General features: G+C 35.9%; 1 long non-coding RNA gene across 1 annotated transcript; it reads left to right on the top strand.

Annotated features, from left to right (window-relative positions):
- The first annotated feature begins 5,407 nt into the window (after positions 1-5,407).
- LOC109029401 (uncharacterized) lies at positions 5,408-15,008 on the top strand. The gene is made up of 3 exons (XR_002008458.3): positions 5,408-5,480; positions 10,328-10,440; positions 14,755-15,008. It is a non-coding gene; the product is annotated as an uncharacterized lncRNA (long non-coding RNA).
- Positions 15,009-15,534: the final 526 nt, after the last annotated feature.

The following is a 15,534-nucleotide window of genomic DNA, read 5'->3' as shown; positions in this document are numbered from 1 at the left end:
ACAAAAAACACAATGCAAAAGAGAAGGGAGAGAGGGAATATTCTTTATTGAAGTATGAGTGTTGATATATCTAATAGAAATGTAGAATTAGAAAAATAATCACTATTTTGCAGTCACAAATTTTAGAATTGATTTAGGCAAAGATCATGAATGGGTGCTGAAACCTTCGGGGAAAAACTTGCTAGAGTACAGAATATTTATATATTCTCAAAGTGTAACTTTTACACATTCTCAAAGTGTTACTTACTGTACTTATTAAGGACTGAGCCACAAAGTTACCTTTTTAGTAAAGAATCTAGCATACTTTACATTAACCAAGTGATCAAATCTAATATCACCAATAACATAAGAAACAAACAATACTTGCCTCCTGATGCGATGCACTGAGAAGCACCAACATCACCTATAAAATATTGTGTTAAAAATATTTAATCTGAATCTATTCATGTGGAAAGAATCAAGCAAATTCAATTGAGGGTCATTCTACAAAATAACTGGCTGGAACTCTTAAAATTTTTCAGTTAAGAGGAAGAAACTACTAGAGAGTAAAAGACAACAAGAAATATAACTACCAATGCAATACGTAGTCCTTGATTGGATTTTCAAATGGGAAAAACATAATGGATGTTATAGGGACAAATTGAGCAACTTTGAATATGTAATGCATATCAGATAATACTATTATATCAATAGTATTAGTTTCCTCAGTGCCTTAATGGTGTTGTGGTTGACTGGGAGAATGGCCTCGTTCTTAGGAAATTCATGCTGAAGGGGTGCATCATAACATCATCCAAATTATTCAGCCAAATTGATGTAGATAAAAATATGTAATGCAATGGATATAGATATAAAATATTTGCAGTAGTTTGACAATCGTTGAATCAAATATAGCGCATATGCATATTCATAGGATATTCTTTCCATGTTTCAATATCTTTAAATTTTTCAAAATTAAAAATTAGAATGAAAATAATCTTAAGACTTCCTGAAAGAAAAAATAAAAAGAGTTAGGGAAAACCAATGTCATGAATAAGCCAAAGAATTTTCTAAAAGCAAATAAAAAACCCATGTTTAAGATTATATTTTGTTTATTTTCTCTCAGAACTAATTTCTGAGCTCTTCCTGATTGAATTTAAGTGGCTAAACTTGATTCCTTACCAGGGCAATATTCTGGCAAACCCCATAAAGTGACTTATTTGTCATGCACACTTACGGGATATTGCAAATGCACACAGACCACCTGTACCCATGTGGAGAGAATTGGGCATGGTAGGGTGTAGGTAGAAAACAATTCTATTTGTTCACTCCACAGCAAACACTCATGCCTTGGATAAAATTTCAGGCATTCTTAAAATTTGTCTGATCACCATCAGTTAATGAACTATCTCTTTTCAAGTTTCTACACATCCAATCTAATATGTGTGATGTCTGAACTTCAGATTTCATTGACTTTAAATCTTCTTTCCTACTCCCATCACCTCTCCAGGCTGAGAAAGCTGAAATGGGAAGGAAAAAAGGGCATGATGAATATTTCTCTTCTTCCCCTATTCACAGCTTTTTTGGCTCCTTCAGACTTAGGAAAGAAGGGAGATCTGGCAGAATATATTTTCCAAAGGTGGTCACAACTTTATATTCAATTATACAAGATTTATTTCAAGTGATTTTAACATTTTCCCACAAAGAAGTGAATTCTAAGTTCAACCAATCAAGTCTGGAAGAAGTAATGCTGTGTGACTCTGAGACTGGGTCATAAAAGGCCATGCAACTTCTATCTGTTCCCGGAACACTCATGCTTGGAACTCTGAGCTGCCATGGATGATATCTACCTCCCATGAGGTTCCCAGGTTGTGAGAAAGTCAAACCACAGAAGAGGCCAGGTGCAGGTCTGCAAGCCCTGTTAGTCATCCTAGGCATTGAGTCACTTCAACCAAAGCTCCAGACACGTGGGTGAATGAGCCTTTAGTTGAATCCAGTCCCTAGCTGATGAATCAACTGCAGCCTTCCAGTATTTCCTGATGAGTTCCCAGATATCAGGAGACAGAGATAAGTCATCAGGACTGTTTCTTTTCTGAATTTCTCACCTTCAGAATCTGCAAACATGATGAAATAGTTGTTTAAACCTCTGTGTTTGGGGGAATACATTACAAAGCAATTGTAACTGGAACAGAGAGATAAGAAGTAGTGTCTGTTGACTGGTTGGGCTGGAATCTGGCATTAGTGCTTCCTTTAAGTGATAGATCCTAAATTTTGGTTCTCTTTTATGGGCTTTTTGGTGGCTATTTTAGAGATAACTCCATTCCCACTTTTCCTTGTTTTCTTAATACAAAGAATTCTCTTTGTTGGATCAGAGGTGAGTAATTCCACACTCATAAATACACCTTCTAAAGTCCCCTCAATTACTGACCTCTCTGCCTCCCTAAGTCTTCTCTTAGCCTGGAGATGGGTGTGTTGTCTTTCTTGTATTGCTATAAAGAAATACCTGAGACTGGATAATTTGTAAAGAAAAAAGGTTTAATTGGCTCATCGTTCTGCAGGCTTTACAGGACACATGGCGCTGGCATGCGCTTGACTTCTGGGGAGGCCTCAGGGAGCTTTTACTTATTGTAGAAGGGAAAGCAGGAGCTTGCACATTTCATGGTGGGAGCTGGAGCAAGACAGAGGGGTAGCAGGGAGGTGCCACACACTTTCAAACAACTAGATCTCAGGAGAACTCATTATCCCAAAGATAGCACCAAGCCATGAGGGATCCGCCCCCATCACCCAATCACCTCCCACCAGGCCCCACCTCCAGCAATGGGGATTATAATTCAGCATGAAATTTGGGCAGGGACAAATATCCAAACTTATCAGTGGGGAATGGAATTAAGTTGGCAAAACTATTTTTGTTTGAATCCTTGCAAGTCCCAGGTAGACGCCTTTGCTTCTTAGTTTTAGAACATGGGAGTACTTACAACTGATTGTTCTCAGAATTAGCTCTGAATCTCCAGGTCACAGGAAATATAATACTACAGAGAGTACTGTATTTAGGTTTAACTCCCACAGGGTACATTTGAAAATCTATATTGCTTTCTCTCTATTTTGACCAGTCTAGACAAAATCCTAATGCACTCTGTGTAGACAAAATGCTAATGTACCATGATTTTGAGATATTATAATTCTGGTGCTTAACATATATTATTAATAGTTTATAAACCAACTTTCAAATATTCTTTTCATTATGAATGCTATTTTTGTGTATATTCATATATGCCAAAATTCCTAGTGTATTTTTGCTTTCAGTATTTAAATAAGGTTTTAATTTTTGAATAGTTTCAGATTTACAGAAAAGTTGTGTGTAGAGTTCTGCATACTGCATACACTTTGACGACTATTGTTAAGTTGTTATATTATTGAGGTACATTTTTCTTTCTTTCTTTCTTTTTTTTTTTTGAGACTGACTCTATTGCCCAGGCCGGAGTGCAGTGACGCTATCTCAGCTCACTGCAACCTCTGCCTCCAGGAGTCAAGCGATTATCCTGCCTCCACCTCCCTAGTAGCTGCAATTACAGGTGCACACTACCACGCCCAGCTAATTTTTGTATTTTTAGTAGAGAGGGGGTTTCACCGTGTTGGCCAGGCTGGTCTTAAACTCCTGACCTCAAGTGATCCACCCACTTTGGCCTTCCAAAGTGCTGGGATTACAGGCATGAGCCACCACGCCTGGCCTATTGCAGTACATTTTTCATGACTAACAAGTCAACATTGGTGCATTTTTATTATCTAAATTCCATACGTCATTTAGTTTTCATTATTATTTGTTTTCCTCTAATGCTCTTTTTTTTGGTTCCAGGTTTCCATTTAAAACCACACACTACATTCAGTCATCATGTCTCCTTAGGCACCTCTGGGTTGTGACCGTTTTTCAGACTTTTATTGCTTTTTATGACCTTGGCAGTTTTGAGAAGTATTTGCCAGGTATTTTGTAGAATAATGGTTCTGATTGGATTTGTCCGATTTTTTTTTTCATGGTTTGACTGGAATTATGAGATTTTGGGAGGAAGACCATAGCACATTATATCAAGGGGACAAGCTAGCAACATGACTTTTCACGGCTGATGTTAACTTTAAACATGTGAACAAGTAATTATGTGATGGCCAAATACAATATGATAAACTCTTTAGTAAAAGAAACAAATGGGCTGGGCGTGGTGGCTCATGCCTGTAATCTCAGCACTTTGGGAGGCTGAGGCAGGTGGATCACCTGAGGTCAGGAGTTCGAGACCAGCCTGGCCAACATGGTGAAACCCCGTCTCTACTAAAAATACAACATTAGCCGGTTGTGATGGTGGGCACCTGTAATCCCAGCTACTCAGGCAGCTGAAGCAGGAGAATCACTTGAACCGGAGAGGTGGAGGTTACAGTGAGCCGAGATCATGCCACTGCACTCCAGCCTGGGTGACAGAGCGAGACTCCATCTAAAAAAAAAATTAATAAAATACAAAAATACAAAAGAAACAAATGGAGAACTTCTTATTTTATTTTAGTATTTTTGAGACAGGGTCTCACTTTGTTGCCCAAGCTGAAGTGCAGTGGACCATGGCTCACTGCAGCCTTGACCTCCCAGGCTTGGGTTATCCTCCCACCTCAGCCTCCAGAGTAGCTAGAACTACAGACATGTACCACTGTGCCTGGCTATTTTTGTTCTATTTTTTTGTAGAGATGGGGTTTTGCCATGTTGCCCAGGCTGGTACAAATGAAGAACTTCTGAATGATTTCTAAAATGCTGGGAGGTGAGAGAACAGAGGAAAGGAATTTTAAACTGAGTCTTGAAAGTCCAGTAGGATTTTTTTTCAATTGAAAAAAAGGGAAGTAAACTAAGACGAAAAAATCATGGGCAAAGATATAGAGTTTTGAAAAGGGATGGATCCAGGGACCCTTTCTGGAAAAAATAATACAAGTTCATAAATTCAAAATTAATATATAAATGAGTATATTTTAAAAATGAGAATACATATTACAAAAAAAATTGGAGTCTCTGAAATTTTAAATTCCTTTCTTCTGAAATCCCTTTAGGCAATTTAACAGAAATGCTTCCAAAGAAATATTTTTTAATTGCAACCTGACTTCCTGTTTATTCCTGGAACCTTCCAAAGCACCCAGAAACTTTCAGTTTTCATAGTGAGCAGCTGGATGCTTCTGTTTCACTAATTTCAGGAGCAACTGGCCTTGAGGTGTGAAATGTTTCCTGGGTTCCAGGAATTCTGAGTAACTTGATTTTCTTGGAACCCAGGCTATTCTGGATTATAGCTGGAGCTGAGCATAGACATATAGGCAAAAGGAAATCGTTAAGGATTTATATGCTAGCCAGGGAGTTGGGCTATCTTCTAGAACAGAGACTTTGAAGGATTTTATCCAATAAAGTTACATGATTAAATTTATGTTTTAGGAAGACATCTCTGGAACATGTAGAGCCACAGTAGAAGGCCACACGAATGACTTTAGTAAGTACTTATTGGGAATTATTTAAAATAGCCTGAAAATAAAAAAGATGCCTGAACATTGGGAGAAGAGGATCAATTAAGGAAATAACCACTTAGTAGAGAACAGGAACCTAGATCAAGGGGAAAGTATTCAATAACTGAACAAATAAAAACAGCCTTACAAATATGAATACATAATAATTTTTAACTTGTATACTTATATTTTAAATATTTGTTTTATATTGATACAAATTAATATTTATTTTATATTTTACCAATACAAGAGATTTGATTTGTATTTATATTTGTATAGAGAAAGATAAATACCATGAAAGTAAGGTACAGAAGATAAGGGAACACTGGTGTAGAAAGGCTAGATTGTATCTTTCTGGCAGGAAGAAAGCAGCCCTTTAATTTGATAATGTGTTCTTTAATAAGCAGAAAATTATCTTTGAAAACAAGTAGTGAAAGATACTACATAAATATAATTATTATTCAATTTGATACATAGTATAATATCTATGTCATATCTTAATAGCATGACAACATTTATTACAGCTTACCTAGAGAAAATAAAAATTGGTTTTAGCAATTAACCTTATCCACATGTAAATGAGATTAATTAGTAGTTTTCCTTTCTAATCTTTTGGGGAAAGCAGATAATTATAATTATACTGTTAATGCAAATTGTATCCAAATATGCTAAAGGACACAATCGTTTGCAAATTAAAGTTCAAATAAGAAAATTTTCTAAAATTTACTTTTAGAATACTAAGATAACCAATTAGAAAATGTAAATGACATATTATAAATAAGTACGAACATTTCCTCAAGAGAACTGTTTATTTAATTTTACTAAGGCATTTGCTCCCCAATTTGAGTTACTCAATGAGGTTTAACATGTATTTCAAATCTTTACTTGAGGTATAATAAAATAAGTTTGAAATTTTTCAAAATAAAAAAAATTAATATATTTTCTCCACAAAAACAGGTTTAATCTGAAAGACCCTCAATCTGAAGGCTAAAGGACAAGTTTGATTTCCACTTTCTGGAGAAGGGAGTGGAAACGAATTTGACATTTTTGTAAAACTCAAATAAGAATTTTGATGTTCTGATTTCTGATTCATTATTCATTCCAACACATTCGCAGAAGGGGGAAAAACCACCTCTCCCTGGTCAGGCTTTTCAGGTTCTATGCTGACTTTCTCTTACTGATCTTTTTCCTGCCCAGTCTCATTTTATTGTGGGAGAAACAAAATGCACACTTCATTTGCGAAAAACGAAAAGAGAGAGCAGTTCCTCTTGACAGTTTCAGAAACCATTAGGATAAAATCCTGCCTATTCTTTAAGTGAAGTGATTAGGATATGTATTTATTAATTTATTTAATGAGAAGACTTTTGTTTAATATGTGCTAGGTCACAAGATCTATTAATAACATAGACCATTAAGGAAAGGGCTAGCACACAACATAATTCTGGCCTAGAAGGAGAAGGCATGTATACAAAGAATTTACATGATATGAAAAGATTTCTTTTAGCAAAGATATACACAATGGACTGCACAAAGGCAGAAATATTTAACTTTTGGGAACAGACATGCCAAAGAACGCTTAATGGAAGGAAGAAGTATTAGAAAGCATACCGGGTAGGTTGTGTGATGTATCAACATAGAATTTCTGTAAGTGCTAGAAACCTAGTTCTGCTGTCATATATAGTTCCCTAGGAGGAGTCAGGGCTTCTGCTGTGAAGACCTGAGGTTCTTTTCTGTGGTTAAGCATAGGTTAAGGAGAAAGTAGAACTGTGTGCAAGATCTCTGTAGAGTGCCAAGTGCATCAGGGTAAGATAATGGTGGAGGACCAAGGCTTGCTGAGACTTAGTATAGCAAAAGGAACTATGACGTCAATGATTGTGCTCATCTGTGATCACAGCCTGTGTAGTGTAAGAAACAACAATAATGTTTAACAATGATTATGGGTATTATCTAAGGATTTAGAAATATCATTTGATGTAAAGGAGTGGATGGGGATACTGAATGACCTGTCAGCCACAGATGTGGCCAATTAGAGGCAGGTTCTAGTTGATTAAAGATGCATGCCCAGGGCAAATATATTTTGAGTCTTCACTCAAGATAACCAGGAAATCAATAATTCTTGTGCAGCCCATACTTCCATGGTTATATGATTATAACCCTATTGAGGCACTGGTGTGCAAGGGTAGGAGCAGTATCTTAAACGTCTGTCTGTATTTGAAGATTATCCATTGACTATGATACAGTTGCATTGGAAGGGATTCTACAAAATACATAAAACCCCAATGCAGAAAGAATGCTTGGCAGAAGTTCAGGATTGAGGAGAGATTCAATGAAGCCTTATTAGCTGAAGTGCTCAATTCTTTAGCATACCTATGAGGATACTGAGATAGGAGGACTTCTAAAGATGATTTTTATGGCCCCTATGTCAGACACCAAATTCCCAAACTACTGACTTTGTTCCTGGAGAGGGCAATACACAGGGTCTGCAAATGGAATATGAAAGAACTTCTGTTGCTCCAAGCATATAGTCAAGCCACCTGAGACACAGGCTGATGTTCTGGATCAAGTGGCATGAAATATATGGAAGGCTATTCTTCTTGTAATGGAAAAGACAAATTACCGGAAACTGAGTACGCTGGGATGGAGGTATTTGATCTTTGGCTACAACATTTTACTAAATTGTGCTTCAATTTCATGTGTTAGAAGCTGAGGAATGCTAATGGTTTATGGACACTCTTATAGGCTCTGACTGTGAGGCAATTTCTTTACTCAAAGGGGATGAGGTTTCACTGACAGAGGTGTTGCAATGCAGCAGAACTAGTCTTCAAATTTTGTTTCAAGAGACTAATCTCTATTGTTTCAATTCACAACAAAATGATCCTGAGTTTTATTCTAAATCTTAAGGCAAGATTTTTATATAGCATATCACTCAAAGATATCAAATGCTATCAAAATCAACTGATATGGTTTTACTGTGTCCCCATCCAAATCTTATCTTGAATTGTAGCTCCCATAATTCCTATATGTTGTGGGAGGGACCCAGTGGGAGATAATTGAATCATGGGGGTGGGCTTCCCCCAGTACTGTTCTCCTGGGAGTGAATAAGTCTCATGATATCTGATGGTTTTATAAGGGTTTTCCTTTTTCATCTGGCTCTCATTCTCTCTCTTTTCCTGCTGCCATGTAAGACATGCCTTTTGCCTTCCACTATGATTGTGAGGGCTCCCCAGCCATGTGGAACTGTGAGCCCATTAAACTTCCTTTTCTCTATAAATTACTCAGTCTTGGGTATGTCTTTATCAGTGCGTGAAAACGAACTAATACATCAGCCATCATATTCATGGTTCTGGTGTTTTTCCTTCTTTTTAAATTTATGTCAGAAGCTACACATCCCCCCAGATCTGCACCCAACCCCAGCAGCCTACAGATAACCTGAGGGCAGCTTTCATCACTGAGAAGCATGGGCAGCTTCTTTGCTGTTTTACAATGTCTATAAAAGTCTTATAATTTTGGCCTGATGACCAGATCCAAATTCGGCACATTTCTCTGTTTTTGGTGTCTGTAACTCAATCCCTGTTCCCAATTTCCATTTACTATTTTTTAGGACAAAAATATCAGAAACTTACTCTAATAAGCTTCTCATAAAAGTGATTGACTGGTGGCTCACCAAAATTGAACAAAGAGATGAACAAACGAGTCTCAAGGTATACAGGACAATTGCAGTTTTGAGGATCTCAGAACAAGTATTTATAACTTTTTCTTTTTTAGGACTTGCTTTCAGATGACATGAGATAATATTAAAATTAAATTTCCTGGGAGAAAATAACAGATTAGTCTTGCTTGGGTCACTCTATCTTTAAGGCCTGAAGCTTGGGTTTTTATCTGAAGAACAGGGGGAGGAGTAGGTGTGCTGGGCTAAAAAAATCAGTAGTCACTTTAACCTATCATGCTTCCCTGCATGCCTCAAGATAATTCTAGTAATCTGTCTTGGACATGTACTTAAAATTATTTGTTATTGTCTGAATGTTCGTCTCCCAGCAAAATTCATCTATTGAAACCTAATACCCAATGTGATATTATTAAGAGGAAGGGCCTTTAAAAAAGTAATTAAGTTATGAAGTCTCTGCCCTCATGAATGGGATTAGTGTCCTTACATGAGAGGTTGAAGGGAGTTGCCTCACCCCTTCCACCATGTGAGGACAATAGAAGGTGCCATTTCTGAGGAATAGGTCCTCACCAAACACTGAATCTGCTAGTGCCTTGATTTTGGACTTCCCAGCCTCGAGAACTGTTAAGAAATAAATTTCTATTCTTATAAAGGTACTTGTTATAGTAGCCCAGATGGACTAAGACAATTATTCTTCCAATAATAGCAATGAATATTTATGTGACATACAATTTTGTGGGCTATACTCTTTAATAATTGGAATATATATATATATATATATATGATAAATAAAGGCCCCATGCATACCATCGGTTATGGGAAAATGTATAGTTAACTGGCTCGTATTTAAGTAAAAAATGCATGATTTTGGACTCATTCTGGCTGCTGCTGCTGTGAATTATAATGATGGTAATAGTTTCAGCAGTTCCTAATTGTGTGGCTTTGCACAAGTTACTTAATCTTTCTGACCTAATATCTTCCTTTGTAAAGTGGAAATAACTATTGTAAATTGTAGACTATCGTATATGCAATAACCATTATATAAAACATATAAATTATGTTTCCAAAATCGTGCTCAATGATTGGTAGATGTCATTTCTTTAGACTAACAATGGATTCCCTGTTCTCTGCTTTCTTGGATTCATGGAATTCTCAACAAAAATTTTTCAGACACCATTTCTGAATCTGGCAAGTCTAAACCTGAACTCCGCATATCAGAATTGCCTACCTTCAGTGTTATATCCCACAGGAAGATTACATCATTTGAAGTGATACTGCAGAAGGTACCTCATTATTTATGCATATTATGAATTATTCTTGGATAATTGCTACACATGTATTTAAAGTGGAAGTATTTTCAGAATTATATTTCTACATCAAAACAAGACATAAACTCTATAATATTCATTAAGTAAAAATGGTGATAGGAATATTTATTACTGAGAATATTCTTATGGCATAATTTATGGTGCTTTATCTATTAAAGAACCTGAATTTCTAATTTATTTTCCCTAAAGCATGCGTGTAATGTAAATAATTGTATTACATGTTTATATGTTTGTTCATATGTTACTTGTAATATTTATAAGTTAACTGTTGGCATCAAGACTATTTTTATTGTAAGCTTTTAAAGGTCAAGTGGTCTTGTTTAATTTCATACATACTACTCTAGTTGAATATCATTGTATTAGTTATCTGGCTGTATTAGTTTACTAGGGCTGCATACCAAAATACAAGCCACTGGGTGGCTTAAACAGCAGAAATGTATTTTATGACAGTTCTGGAAGTCCAACCTGAGGGTGTTGGCAGGTTTGGCCTCTCCTGAGACTTCTCTTCTTGGCTTTCAGGTGTCACCTTTTTTTCTGTGTCCTCACGTGGCTTTGCCTCTGTGTATGAGCACTCCTGATGTGCCTCTCTCTTTTTAAAAGGGCATCACTCAGGTTGGTTTAGGACTCAGTTTACTGGCCTCATTATAACTTAATCACCTCTTTAAAGGTCCTATCTTCAAATACAGTCACATTCCGAGATAGCAGGGGATACATATAAATTAGGGGGAGATAGAATTCAGCCAAAGCAATGGCTAAAAACATCAATCATTATTATCTCTCAAGGTTGGTGTGAGTTGGGAATTTGACAAGGCACAGTGGGCACTGATATCTCACATTTCACATTGTCTAGGAACTCAGTTAGGGTCTGGAAGGCTGGAAGATGGAAACACCTGAAGGCTCATTTATTCCTGGTCCAGCTGTTGATGCTAGCTTTCCACTGAGACCTTAGCTGGAGCTGTTGCCTGGACACCTCCATGTGGCCTATGCTTCCTTATAACATGGTCTCTGGGTCCCAGCATCCCAAGAGAGAAAGAGATAGACAAAGCCAGGCAGAAGCTATATTGCATTTAATTACCTAGCCTCAGAAGACACATGGCAATACTTCCATGGTATATTATTGGTCGAGACAGTTACAAATATCTGCCCAGATTTAAGGGGAGGGAACATAGCCCTTAACTCTCAGTGGGAAAAAATGCCAATCTTATAATAAGAATGGCATGTGAAATGGGATTTTATATATATATAAATATATATATATACATATATAAATATATATACATATATAAATATATATACATATAAATATATATACATATATAAATATATATATACACATACACACACTTAAACACACATAAATATGTGTGTAACATATTAGTTCTATAATTTATATATAATGTATAGCAATATTACATATATTGTATATATGTATGTATATTTGTGTGGCTATCTGTGGAAAATACAATCTATCATAGTCACATGGAGCTATTCACTTTAAAATATATAGTATTTACACAACTCTTGCAGTAGATGTTGTCTTCTCAATATCATTTTCTGCCTTTTACTTCATCCACATCACGGAGGAAGGCTCCATCAAGACTTCTTCCACTTAAGTAAAATGAGACTCTGCTGGGTCACCTTTGATTGGGTGAAGGGTTAGTACTTGATGTAAAATCAGACTGTAGTTTGCTTTCTTTTCTCCCTTGGACTTACAGTTAATCTTCTGGAATATGGAGGCCTGAGGGCATCAATTTATAGAGTGGGTGAAGGTATAAGATATTGTAATGGGTTGAATTTTGTCCCCTCCAGATTCTTGTGCTGAAATCATAATGCCCAGTATGTTTGAATTTGACTTTCCTTTAAATAGTGCAGATGTAATTATTCATGTTGAGATGAGGTCATATTGGAGTAGGGTTGATTGTTAATTCCACGTTGCTTGTGTCCTTATGAAAAGGGGAAATTTGATGAAATTGATCTTTGCTTACACTATATGCAAAAGTCAACTCATAATGGATTAAAGATTTAAGTGTAAGACCTGAAAACATAAAACTCCTAGAAGAAAACAGAGGAGAAACTTCATGACATTGGACTTGGCAATTATATTTTGGAAATGAAGCCAAAGTACAGGTAATACATAAATAAATAAATCAAACTGAAAAGATTTTGCACAGCAAAGGAAACAGTCAAGAAATTACTTAAAGGCAACCTATGAAATGGAAAAAAAATTTACAAATCATGTATCTAAAAAGGAATTGATACCCAAAATATATAAGAAACTCATAAATAAATAAACTACATGAAACTAAAAAGATTTGGCACAACAAAGGAAACAATCAACAAATTAAAAGGTAATCTATGAAATGGGAAAGTATATTTACAAATCACACATCTAACCAGCAGTTAATATCAAAAATATATTAGGAACTCATAGAACTCAAAAACATAAACAAGATAACCCACTTAAAAATGGGCACAAATCTGAACAGACATTTCTCAAATGAATGCATACGAGTGGCCAATAGATACATGAAAATGTGCTCAATATTGCTAATCATAATGAAAATGCAAATTAAACTCACAATATGATACTACCCCACATCTGTTTGCATGGCTATTATCAAAAAGTCAAAAGACAACGAGTAACGGTGAGGATATGGAGAAAAGGGAAACCCTATATGTTTTTGGTGGGAGTGTAGATTGGTACAACTATTATGAAAATTCTATGATGTTTCCTCAAAAATTAAAAAATATAATAATCCAGCAATCCCACTAATGAATATTTACTCAAAGGAGATAAAACCAGTATCTTGAAGAGATATCTGCACTCTTATGCTCATTTCAGCATTATTCACAGTAGTAAAAATATAGAAACAACTAAGTATCCACTGAGTGATGAATACACACAAAATTTTCGCATATACAGTCATGCACTGCACACCAGTGTTTCTGTCAGTGATAGACTGCAGATACAAAGATAGTCCAGAAAGATTATAATCTATGGAGCCAAAATATTTCCATCACCCGGTGATATCTTGATGATACTCATCCTGTGTAGGCCTAAGCTGATGTGTGTGTTTGTGTCTTAGTTTTTAACAAGAAAGTTTAAAAAGTAAAAAATTTAAAAACTAAAAATTGTAAAATAAAAAAGGATATAGAGAAAGAAAATATTTTTGTACAGCTATTCAATGTGTTTGTATTTTAAGCTGTTGTTACAAAGTGCTGAAAAGTCAAATAATATCTAAAAAGTTTATAATGAAAAGAAGTTCATTATAAGAATAAAGTTATACTAAGGTTAATTATTGTTGAATAATAATAGCTAAGTTTAATTTATTATTGAAAGAAGAAATTAAAAAAAAATAAACTGTAATATCCTAGGCCTTTACATTCACTCGCCACTCAGTCACTGACTCACCCAGAGCAACTTCCAGTCTTGCAAGCTACATTCATGGCCCGTGCCCTACACAAGTGGGCCCTTTTTAATGTTTTATGCTGTATTTGTACTGTGCCTTTTCTATGTTTAATTATGTTATATACACAAATACCATTGTTTTACAATTGCCTACACTATTTCAGTACTGTAACATGCTGTATAGGTCTGTAGCCTAAGAACAAGAGGCTATACCGCATAGCCTAGGTGTGTAGTATGCTATACCATCTGGTTGTGGAGGTCTACTCTATCATGTTCACACAATGATGAAGACACGTAAACATGCATTTTTTGGAAAGCTCCCCGTCATTAAATGATGCACCACTGTAGATATGCAATGGAGCACTCACTATTCAGCCTTATAAAAGGAGGAAATCCTGCCATTTGTGATGACACAGATGAATCTAGAAGATGTTATGTTAACTAAGTGAAATAAGCCAAATACAAACAGACAAATATTGCATGATCCCATTTTTATGCGATATCTAAAAAAGTCAAACTCATGTAAACAAGGAGAAAAACGTTGGTTACCAGGGGTGAGGGGTGAGAAAAATAAGGAAATGTTGGTCAAACATTTTGCAGTTATAAGATAAATAAGTTCTGGAGACCTCATGTACACACGTTGACTATAGTTGTTAAGAATTTGCTGTATATTTGAAGTTTGCTAAGAGAATAGATCTTAAGTATTACCACCACACACACACAAAATGGTAACTATATGAGGTGGTAGATATGCCAATTAGATGGATTATGGTAATCACTTCACAGTGTGTATGTCTGTTCAAGACATTACATCGTATATCTTAAATATGTATACATAATTTTTGTCAATTATATTACAGTAAAACTAAGAGAAAAAAACAACGGAATTCAACAAAGCCTGAGGTTTCAGTGAAAAAAATTTTTTTAATATAAAGGGGAAATTTGGACACAGAAAATGCCTTACCATGTGAGGAATGGAGTTATTTATGTTGCAACAAGCCAAGGAACTATCAGAAGCTCAGAGAGACAGGCCAGAAATAGATCCTTCCCCAGTGCCTTCAGAGGGAGCATGGCCCTGCCAACACATTGATCTCAGACTTCTGGCCTCCAGAACGGCGAGACAATAAAATTCTTTCTTAAAAAGCTCTCTGGTTTGTGGTACATTGTTATAGTCGCCCTAGGAAACTATTACAGACGTGACACTTGAGACACACTGGTAACCCTGCTTTTCCTGGGTGGAAAAAGCAGACAAGTACCTGAAAAAGCTGGAGAAAAAGTCCTGGTGGCATTCAAGAATCCCATTCTGGTTGTTCTCGAGGGAATGTATATTTCCTTGCCCTTCAGGTTATTACATTACCTTTAAAACAAATAATTTTTCTTAAATATGAAAGGTAAAGTTAGAGTTCTGTCTTTTGCAAGTAAAACAGTCCTAATATAGATATTTTGCATTTTTCAATTATTTTGATACAATTTGATTTGTGTTATTTGAAAAATTGATATCATCCCCAAAATAGTTTTTAGCTGGATATGGTGGCTTATGATTGTAATCTCAGTACTTTGGGAGGCCAAGGCAGGAGGATCCCTAGAGGCCAGTTCAAGACCAGCCTGGATAACATAGCGAGACCCCACTTCTACAAAAA

The sequence above is a fragment of the Gorilla gorilla genome, chromosome 14 (assembly GCF_029281585.2).
Source record: "Gorilla gorilla gorilla isolate KB3781 chromosome 14, NHGRI_mGorGor1-v2.1_pri, whole genome shotgun sequence".
NCBI lineage: Eukaryota > Metazoa > Chordata > Mammalia > Primates > Hominidae > Gorilla > Gorilla gorilla.
The sequence above is the reverse complement of the archived record's forward strand: the minus strand, read 5'-3'. Positions and strand labels throughout refer to the sequence as shown.